The sequence below is a fragment of the Scyliorhinus torazame genome, chromosome 8 (assembly GCF_047496885.1).
Source record: "Scyliorhinus torazame isolate Kashiwa2021f chromosome 8, sScyTor2.1, whole genome shotgun sequence".
Taxonomy (NCBI): Eukaryota; Metazoa; Chordata; class Chondrichthyes; order Carcharhiniformes; family Scyliorhinidae; genus Scyliorhinus; species Scyliorhinus torazame.
Window position 1 is genome coordinate 24,193,196 of NC_092714.1, and position 11,253 is coordinate 24,204,448.

The 11,253-nt window shown below is 44.0% G+C and overlaps 1 long non-coding RNA gene across 1 annotated transcript; it reads right to left on the bottom strand.

Annotated features, from left to right (window-relative positions):
* Positions 1-21: 21 nt before the first annotated feature.
* Positions 22-9,138, bottom strand: LOC140428718 (uncharacterized). The gene is made up of 3 exons (XR_011948836.1): positions 9,101-9,138; positions 6,403-6,622; positions 22-153 (listed from the first exon to the last, which is right to left on the bottom strand). It is a non-coding gene; the product is annotated as an uncharacterized lncRNA (long non-coding RNA).
* Between the last annotated feature and the right edge of the window lie 2,115 nt (positions 9,139-11,253).

Genomic DNA, 11,253 nt, shown 5'->3' on the forward strand with positions numbered 1-11,253 from the left:
CTGACAATGTCCTACCTTCACATTTCCTTCCAGGTACACTGGGGCTTCTGTCTCTGAACCCATCGTTACACTGACAGGTGTAGGTTGCGTTCTGTCTTATACAAGTTCCATTAACTGAACAGTCATTCAGCCCTGACTGGCAGCTGTCTCTGTCTGCAATGAAGAGGGAAGATGGATGTTAGAACACTGCTTCAATCTGAATTCAACCAGCTTGGAAGTATTAGATGAACTGATAAGTGTGTCGCACTAAAACAGTGGTTAGCACTGTTGCTTCACAGCACCAAGGTCCCAGGTTCGATTCCCGGCTTGGGTCACTGTCTGTGTGGAGTCTGCACGATCTCCCTGTGTCTGCGTGGGTTTCCTCCGGGTGCTCCGGTTTCTTCCCACAAGTCCCGAAAGACGTGCTGTTAGGTAATTTAGACATTCTGAATTCTCCCACCGTGTAACCGAACAGACGTTGGAACGTGGGTACCAGGAGCTTTTCACAGTAACTTAATTGCAGTGTTAATACAAACCTATTTTTGACAATAAAGATTATTATTATTAAGTTTCCTGTGACTCCTCATTCCTCACTTTACTCCAGTAGAAATGTCATCTCCAAGTGGTGGAGAACAATTAATACAGAGAAATCCCCAAACACCACGGAGAGATGGACCTTGTGACATGAGCTGGATAATGTTGTCAGTTTTGAATCATGATATGGAAATGCCGGCGTTGGACTGGGGTGGACACAGTAAGACGTTTTACAACACCAGATTAAAGTCCAACAGGTTTGTTTGGAGTCACTAGCTTTCGGAGCGCAGCTCCTTCATCAGGTGAGTTTTAACCAGTCAGAAAGAATGCATATGAACATTCTCTCTTGGTTCCATAATGAAATAACCAAACTAAACAAGATTCAGGACTGACATGTCCTCTCTCCTCGCAATGAGAACAATTTTGGGATCAAACGTCATCGGATTTTCACCCTCTATAAAAACACAATTTACCAGATATCCCAAAACTGTGGAATTGTACCCAATCCTCAATCTTCCCTTCTTCATAATCATTTGAGGTTTTGCAAGAGCCACGTTTGGTATCATCTATCCATTTAACAATTCAGTTTTCTCTCCCTTTATAATTTTTAACATCACCCACATATTTATCTTCAGCCTTTCTTCAATGATATCTCTTGGTCCTGTGGCTCAGTAACACTCTGCCCATGGGTCAGAAGCTCCAAGTTCAAGGCGCATGCAAAACTTGTTGGCCATGAAGAAGTGTTCAGGACTTTTTTTCTCGATTGAGAATTGTTTTCCAGGCAGGAAACAGAGTAGGAATAAATGGGTCGCTCTTGGAGCGGCCAGCAGTGACGAGTGGGATCTTGCATGGATTAAAGTTTGGGTCCCAGTTATTCACAATATATCTCAAAGATTTAGATTAGGGAATCAAAAGCAATATTTCCAAGTTTGCTGATGGCCCAAAACTCGGTGGAATTGATAAAAACTAATTTAGGCCCTTACAGTCAGAATTGGAGGAATTCATAACGAGGACCAAAGAAATGGCTGAGGAACTAAATTCAGACTTTGCTTCTGCTTCACAAAGGAAGACAGGGATAAAATACCAGATGTTCTGAGGAACACAGGTTTTAGTGAGGAGGTGCCGGAAATTAGTATTAGAAGAGAATTATAAAATAATGGGAGTGAAGGTGGATACATCCCCAGGCCCTGATAATCTTCATCCCAGTGTATTTAAAGAAGTAGCTCTAGAAACAGTCGATCATTGCAAGCCATTTCACAAAATTCTTTGGACCCTGGAATGGTTCCTGAAGATTGGAGGGTGGCTAATATAACCCTGCTATTCAAAAAGGAAAATAGAGAGAAAACAGAGAACTATAGACCAGTGAGCCTAACGTCGAGAGGAGGACAGTTGCTACAGTCCATCATCAAGGATTTAATAGCACAGTATTTGGAAAGCAGTGGTGTAATCAGACAAAGTCAGCATAGATTTATAGAAGGGAAATTATGTTTGACAAATCTACTAGAATTCTTTGATGATGTAATGAGGAGAGTTGACCAGGGAGAACTGGTGGATGTGGTTTCTTTAGACATTCAGAAAGCATTTGTCAAGGGCTTCATAGCAGATTATTATATTAATTTAAAGTGCATGGGATTGTGGGTAGGTGTCTTGAGATGAATGGAAAGCTGGTCAGCAGACAGGAAGCCAAAATATTGGAATAAATGGGATTTTTTTCAGATTGGAAGGCAGTGACTAGTGGCCTACCGCAGGGGTCTGTGCTGGGACCCCAAATGTTCACATCATTTATTAATGATTTGGACGAGGGAACTAAATACATTATCTCCAAATTTGCAGATGAAACAAAATTGGGTGGGAGGGTGAGCTGTGAGGACGATGCAGAGGTGCTTCAGCGGAATTTGGACAAATGCAAGAAATGTGGATAAATGTGAGGTTATCCGCTTCGTTAACAAAAATAGGAAGGCAGATTATTGTTTGAATGGGTGCAAATTGAGAAAAGTGGATACTCAGCGAGTCCTTGGAGTCCTTGTGCATCAGTTGCTGAAATAAGCATGCAAGTACAGCAGGCAGTAAAGTAGGCAAATGGTATGTTGGCCTTCATAGCGAGAGGATTTGAGAATAGAAATAGAGATTTTTTTACTACAGTTCTATAGCACATTGGTGAGGCCACACATGGAGTATTGTGTGCAGTTTGGTGTCCTTATCTGAGGAAGGATGTTCTTGCAAAGGAGGGAGTGCAGTGATTCCTGAGATGGCAGGATTGTCATATGAGGAGAGACTAATTTGGTTAGAATCATAGAATTTACAGTGCAGAAGAAGGCCATTCGGCCCATCGGGTCTGCAGCAGCCCTTGGAAAGAGCACCCTACTTATGCTACACCCCTCCACCCTATCCTCTTTATCCCCGTAACCCAGCAACCCCTCCTAACCTTTTTGAAAATAAGGGCAATTTAGAATGGCCAGTCCACCTAACCTGCACATCATTGGACGGTGGGTGGAAACCGGAGCCTCAGAGGAAACCCACGCACACACGTGGAGAACGTGCAGACTCCGCACAGACAGTGACCCAGGCCGGGAATTGAACCTGGTACCCTGGAGCTTTGAAGCAACTGTGCTGACCACTGTGCTGCCCTGTTATAGGGATATAGGATTATATTCAGTGAAGTTTAAAGAGTGTGAGGGGAACTCATAGAATATTCTGACAGGATTACACAGGGTAGATTCAGAAAGAATGTTCCCGATGGTGGGAGAGTCCAGAAGCAGGGGTCATAGCATGAGTATGAGGGGTAAATTGTGTAATTCACTGCCACAGAAAATAGTTAAGGACAAAACGTTGTGTAATTTCAAGAACAAATTAGAAAGAGCTCTTGTGCCTAAATGGATCAAGGGATATGGGGGGAAGATTCGATCAGTGTATTCAACTTGATGGCAGCCTTGATCAAAATGAATGGTGGAACAGACTCGAAGGGCCAAATCGCCTCCTTGGGCTTCTATCTTATATGTATGTTTCCGTGTCTGTAATTGTGACTGGTGAGGAGGCTGTAAAGAGGCTACAAAGTGATTTATACAAGTTGAGTGAGTTGGCAAATAAATGACAGCTGTTGTATAATGTGGAAGTTTCCACTTGGCTACGAAATCCATCATGGCAGCATATTACTTTAATGATGAAAGATTGGGAAATGCTGATGTACATAGTTACCCTGGGTGTCCTTGTACACCAATCATTGAAAGTAAGCATGCAGGTACATGCAGAAAGCATCTAAAAAACACAATATCACAATAATCAAGGGGGACTTCAATATGCAGGTGGGCTGGGAAAATCAGGTTGGTAGTGGATCCCAAGCAAAAGAATTTGTGGAATGTTTCAGAGATTTTTTTTGGAGCAGCTTGCAGTAGAGCCCACTCGGGAACAGGCAATTCTGGATTTGGTGATGTGTAATGAGGCCTACTTGATTAGAGATCTTAATGTGAAGGAACCCTTTGGGATCAGTGACCACAATATGATAGAATTTACCTGTAGTTTGAGAGGGAGAAGCTGGAGTCAGATGTAACGGTATTAGAATTAAATAAAGGTAACTACAAAGACATGAGGGAGGAGCTGGCCAGAGTTGATTGTAAAAGAAGCCCAGCGGGGAAGTCTGTGGAACAGCAATGGCAGAGGTTTTTGGGGGTTATTCGGGAGCGACAGCAGAAATTCATCCCAAGGATTAGGAAGCATGCTAAGGGCAGGCAAGGCATCCATGGTTGACGAGGGAAGTCAAGCACAGCATGAAAGCAAAAGAAAAAGCATACAAAGTGGCAAGGATTTGTGGGAAGCCAGAGGATTCGGAATCCTTTAAAAGCGAGCAGAGGACAACTAAAATAACAATAAGGGGAGAGAAGATGAAATATGAGTACAAGCTAGCTAGTAATATAAAAGAAGATAGGAAGAGTTTCTTTCAATGTACAAAAGGTAAGAGAGACGCAAAAATAGACATTGGACCTCTGGAAAATGTGGCTGGAGAAGTAATAATAGGAAACAAAGAAATGGCAGACAAACTGAATAGTTACTTTGCATCAGTCTTCACGGTGGATGACATCAGTGGGATGCCAGAGCTCCAGGAGAATCAGGGAGCAGAGGTGAGTGTAGTGGCCATCACTAAGGAGAAGGTTCTGAGGAAAGTGAAAGGTCCGAAGGTGGATAGGTCACCTGGACCGGATGGACTATACCCCAGGGCCCTAAAAGAGATAGCTGAGGAGATTGTGGAGGCATTGATGGTGATCTTTCAGTAATCATTGGAGGCAGGAAGGGTCCCAGGGACTGGAAAGTGGCTAATGCTACACCACTGTTTAAGAAGGGACGGAGGCAGAAGACGGGAAATTATAGGCCGGTTTGCCTGAATGTGGTCATTGATAAGATTTTAGAGTGCATTATTAAAGATGAGATCGCGGGGTACTTGGAAGTGCATGGTAAAATAGAACTGAGTCAGCACGGCTTTGTCAAAGGGAGGTTATATCTGACTAATCTGTTAGAGTTCTTTGAGGAGGTAACAAGGAAGTTAGGCAAAGGAGAACCAGGGGACATGATTTACTTAGATCTCCAGAAGGCCTTTGACAAGGTGCTGCACAGGAGATTGTAAATACGTTAAGAGCCTATGGTGTTCAGGATAAGATCCTGGCATGGATAGGGGATTGGCTGACTGGCAGAAGGCTGAGAGTGGGGATAAAGGGGTCTTTGTAAGAATGGCAGTTGGTGACTAGTTGTGTTCCTCAGAGGTCGGTGCTGGGACCACACCTTTTCACAATACACATTAATGATCTGGAAGAAGGAAGTGAAGGCACTGTGGCTAAGTTTGCAGATGATACAAAGATCTGCATTGGGACAGGCAGTATTGAGGAAGCAAGTGGGCTGCAGAAAGATTTGGACAGGCTAGGAGAGTGGGCAATGAAGTGGCAGATTAAATACAATGTGGAAAAGTGTGAGGTTATGCACTTTGGAAAGAGGAATTTATGCATAGACTATTTTCTAAATGGAGAAATGCTTCGGAAATCAGAAGCACAAAGGGACTTGGGAGTCCTTGTTCATGATTCTCTTTAGGTTAACATACAGGTTCAGTCGGCAGTTAAGAACACAAATGCAATGTCAGCATTCATGTCAAGACGACTAGAATACAAGACCAGCGATGTACCTCTGAGGCTGTATAAGGCTCTGGTCAGACCCCATTTGGAGTATTGTTAGCAGTTTTGGGCCCCGTATCTAAGGAAGGGTGTGCTGGCCTTAGAACGGGTCCAGAAGAGGTTTACAAGAATGATCCCTGGAATGAAGAGCTTGTCATATGAGGAACGGTTGAGGACTCTGGGTCTGTACTCATTGGAGTTTAGAAGGATGAGCGTGGATCTTATTGAAACTTATAGGATACTGCGAGGACTGGATAGAGGGGAGGTGGAGAGGATGGTTCCACTTGAAGGAAAAACTAGAACCAGAAGACACCTTTAAAACTGAGATGAGGCGGAATTTCTTCAGCCAGAGGGTGATGAATCTGTGGAACTCTTTGCCGCAGAAGGCTGTGGAGGCCAAATCACTGAGTCTTTAAGACAGAGATAGATAGGTCCTTGATTAATGATGGGATCAGCGGTTATGGGGAGAAGGCAGGAGAATAGGGATGAGAAGAATATCAACCATGATTGAATGGTGGAGCAGATTCGATGGGCTGAGTGGCCTAATTGTGCTCCGATGTCTAATGGTCTTAGGTGCAGCGAGGAGAAAGAGTAACAGCCATGATCAAACTGAATGAAGGAGCAGTCTCGAAGGGCTGAATGGCCGACGCCTGCTCCAGTTTTCTGTGCTTCTACATATATTCCAGAACTTTTCCATGTCCTCTGAGTTTAATGATTGAGATGTGGAATTCCTTACCTGAAATAGTTGTGTTTTCAGCGTCAATAACGAACGCTGAACTGTTGTTTAAAGAATCAGCAATCGACTTCTTGACATCGGACAGAGTGACAGTCACGTTTGTTGATGTTGCAAAAGAAAATTTAACATTCACGCTTCCTTCTTCAATAGATGTGATAGAAATAGTCAATTTTCCGTCCTTGATTAAAGTCTGAATTTCCTCACTCAGTCCTTTGATCAACTGAAATCAAGAAAACAGAAATCCATTTCAGAGATACGACTAATTTCCCTGGAGCGTAGGAGGCTTAGGGTGATCTTATAGAGGTCTAAAATAATGAGGGGCCTCGACCAGGTAGATAGTCAACATTGTTTCCCGAAGGTAGAGGAGTCTAGAACTAGAGGGCACAGGTTTAAGGTGAGGCACAAAAGTGACCAGAGGGGAAATTTCTTCACACAGAGGGCGGTGAGCATCTGGAAAGAGCTGCCAGAGGCAGTGGTAGAGGCGGGAACAGTTTTTTCCTTTAAAAAACAGTTAGACAGTTACATAGGCAGGGTGGGTATAGAGGGATAAAGAAAGAAAAATTACAGCACAGGAACAGGCCCTTCGGCCCTCCAAGCCTGCGCCGATCCAGATCCTCTATCTAAAACTGTCGCCTATTTTCTAAGGATCTGTGTCCCTCTGTTCCCTGCCCATTCATGTATCTGTCCAGATACATCTTAAATGACGCCATTGTTCCCGCCTCTACCACCTCCGCCGGCATTGCGTTCCAGGCACCCACCACCCTCTGCGTAAAGAGCTTTTCACGCATATCTCCCTTCAACCTTTCCCCTCTCACCTTTAACACGTGACCCCTAGTAATTGAGTCCCCCACTCTGGGAAAAAGCTTCTTGCTATCCAAAAAGCTTCTTGCTATCCAAAATATGGGCCAAATGCGGGCAAGGGGGACTAGCTTAGTGATAGAAACTGGGCAGCATCGACAAGCTGGACCAAAGGGCCTGGATCCATGCTGGAAACATCTACGACTCTATGACTCTTATTTTGTGGCGGTGGTACCCATGCAGACTGGGCAAACTCCACACGGACAGTGACCCAGAGCTGGGATTGAACCCGGGTCCTCAGCACCGTGAGGTGGCAGTGCTAACCACTGCACCACCGTGCCGTCCGAGAACCTCTATTCATAGCCAACCGGCATCATTTAGCACTCGTTGTGCCTCTCACAGTCAAACAAAACCAGATTAAATGTTTTCTTATCTTCTTTAAGATAAGGCGGCTACCAAAACTTACTTTCACAGTGAAATCTCCATCCTCAGAGGCTACCTGCAGCTCCTACTTCGCAAACATGGGTTTTAACTGACTGTCAATCCTTCATGTTTGGAATGCTCCCAGAATTACAGGTATCTCGGAGTGTGCCAATATTCCACAGACTGCGCTTGACATTCATCCTGGGATCCACGCTCTGTGCCATGTGCTACCCTATGTACACACTTGACCTCTCTTTCCAGCAGCTCACCCGAACTCAAAGATATTTCACCACATTCTTCCTCCCACCTTAACAGTAAACTGTTACTCTATCTTTCCATTCCTAAGGAACATAAGCCCCAATAATTTAAGAGTATTGACATCCATCTGGATAATTCCACTCTCTCCCTTCCTTCTGACTCCATCACTTTCTCTAATCCCGCCTCTGGCTGTGTATTCACTACAGCCTCTCACATTCCCCTCTCTGACATTGAACATTCTGCGCTGACAAACCCAGTTATATTCCCTCCCCTGCTCCTGTCTCTCTCGCTCTCTTTCTCTCAGGTAACTTCCTTTGAACTTACTGCATTTTGCTTCAATTTTCGAAAGAACCTGGTGATCAGGGCAGTGTTGTTATCTGTTGTACTGACCTCTAACTCGCAAAGGTTGACAACCAACTCGCAACAGCCTGATGCAGATTCACCTGTCGATGACAGTGACAGTCGGAGTGACTAGCACACTGTTCTCTTGGAGGTGGTGTCCTGTCTTCAAATTGAGGACACGCTTGATTGTGTTGTGTGGCACGACCACCGTGCTTTGCACTGATGTGGCAACTGCAGACTGGGCATTCATGAGGTGCTGTGTGCCATCAGCAGCAGGAGAATTTTACTCAACCGCAATCTGCAAACTGATGGCCCAGCATATTCCACACATCCCCTACCCAACATTCCTTTGTAAGCTTTTCTGATAGCAGTGACAATGTGCAGAAATCTTGTATACTTGCACACAGTGATCAGCTAATCACAGCGACTCCAGTTGGCCGTCCAACTAAAATGGACTCCCTTTGATGGCTGAACCCCACATTGTCAAGTCAATGTTTATGGTGATTATTCATATCAGGGATCTCAGGAGTGGTGCTTGGGACGAGACCTCAGCTGAAATCGCACTGAACAGTATTGGTAACTTGTCAAATTGTTCCCATGAAAATCTTCTTTCGTAACAAAGATGCTGATTCATCAGGTGGAAGATTAAGGAAATGAGATTAGAGAGGATAGCTCCCATAAATGAGGTAGCATCATCCAATGGGCTGAAAAGCCATATGCTGCCATTTCCAAGGTCCATTAAATGAAGCAACACGTTTCATACACATTAATTACTTCCTCATGTGCTCATCTTTGTAAAAACATGCGAGGCTCTATTGATTTTACAGGCATTGAGTCCCCAGTCTCCTTTCCCCCCCAACACGCAAGAATGACTTACTTCAGCAGTGAAATTCTTTACAAAGTCTCTGTATTCCTGGCTGCTTTCATTTTTCAAAGCTGGTGTGAACTCCTTATTGGTAATTCTTGTTGACACTTCCACGACCGAGGCAACTTCGAAAAGTGAAAAATAAAGAAGTTACTTTGTGAGTAAAACCAGAATTGTAAATTCATGGCTGTTTCTACAGTTTTAGATTGAGCTGGAAGTACAGACATTAACCTCCCCACAGGGTAATGAGCGAGTGGGGAGTTCAAAGAAAGATTATTTACCTAAAATAAAATCTAAATACTGCACACTGGGTTCTGAAGAAAATTCATATTGGAGTCTAAATTCTGTTTCTCTCTCCACAGATGCTAGTAGAACTGCAGAGTTTTCCAAAACAACCTGTGGAATATTTACCGCGCTCTTCTCAATGCACCATCTGTTCAACACCATTTTAACTGCTGGAGTTTATGAGCATTCTTTGCCACAGTAAATCACTGGAATTCTGATTATATTAACATTGGGGACTCATGACAAACTTACCTTCCAATATTCAGTCCCCATTTTCACAGCTCATGTTCAGGAAGGATATGCTGGGAAACGGAAGCAAAATCTGGCTCATCAAACATACCTGTCCTGACCTTCTCTGTGATTGTCTCCAGCTGACCACAAGTTGTGGTGGATATTAGTATCTGATATTCGACATCGGGCTTCAAACTGGAAAATTCTGCTGCTTGTTTCCCAGTTTGAAATTGCTTTTGATAGTTCACCGTGGAGATTGTGACAGTGAAATTTGTCTGTTTCGATGCATTATCAGTTTCCCAGGTAATGGAAATTACTTCACTTTTCACTGTTACCAAATTAATACGCAGGAACCTCAGTGGCACTGTAAAAAAAAACATGAAACATCAGTAAGAAAGAAACATACATTTATATGCCGTTTGTGTCCTGGGAAATGAAGTATTTATGAAGAGAACTCAAAGCACAAAGAACAAAGAAAAATACAGCACAGGAACAGGCCCTTCTGTCCTCCAAGCCTGTAACAGTCATGATATCACCCGTGGCAAAAAACCCTCAGCACTTCTTAATGTCGTACCCCTCTATACCCATCCTATCCATGTATTTGTCAAGATGCCTTTTGAACGCCGATAATGTATCTGCTTCCACAACCTCCCCTGGCAACGCGTTCCAGGCACTCACCACCCTCTGTGTAAAAAACCTGCCACGCACATCTACTCTGAACTTTGCCCCATGGATCTTAAACCTATGCCCCCTAGTGATTGACCCCTCCACTGTGGGAAAGAGTGTCTGCCATGAACTATATTCATGACTCTCATAATCTTGTAGACTTTCTATATTCCAAAGAGTTTTGCCGTTTATGGTATATTTCCCCTCTATGTTAGACCTACCAAAATGCCTTACCTCACATTTATAAGAACATTAGAACTAGGAGCAGGAGTAGGCCATCTGGCCCCTCGAGCCTGCTCCGCCATTCAATGAGATCATGGCTGATCTTTTGTGGACTCAGCTCCACTTTCCGGCCCGAACACCATAACCCTTAATCCCTTTACCTCTTCAAAGAACTATCTATCTTTGACTGGATTAAACTCCATTTGCCATTTCTCTGCCCAAGTCTCGAACCTATCTATGTCCTGCTGTATCCTCTGACAATCATCAACACTATCTGCCGCTCCACCAACATTGGTGTCATCCCTGAACTTACTAATCAGACCAGCTACATTTTCCTCCAAATTGCTAATGTACACTACAAACAACAGAGGCCCCAGCACAGATCCCTGTGGAACACCACGAGTAACAACCTTCCATTCAGAAAAACACCCTTTTACTGCTACCCTCTGCTACCCTTCACCATATTAAGTCTCCTCTTTGAAGATGGGTGAATGATTATATTATGAAATAGTTATGCAGAACATTAATATATTCAACTTACCACAGGATGTAGTGATTGATGTAGATACAGGGGTGGTGGCTTTTGGGGTGGTCCTTACGGAGGTTGTGTCAGTGCTTGGGTTGGTGGTAGAGCCAGGGTTTGGACTGGTTGCAGGGCCAGTGGTTGGGATGGTGATGGTTGAAGTGGGAACAAAGGTCGGGGTGGAGGTTGCGGTGGAGATTGGGGTGGTGGTTTGAATGGTGGTGGGGATGGTGATTGG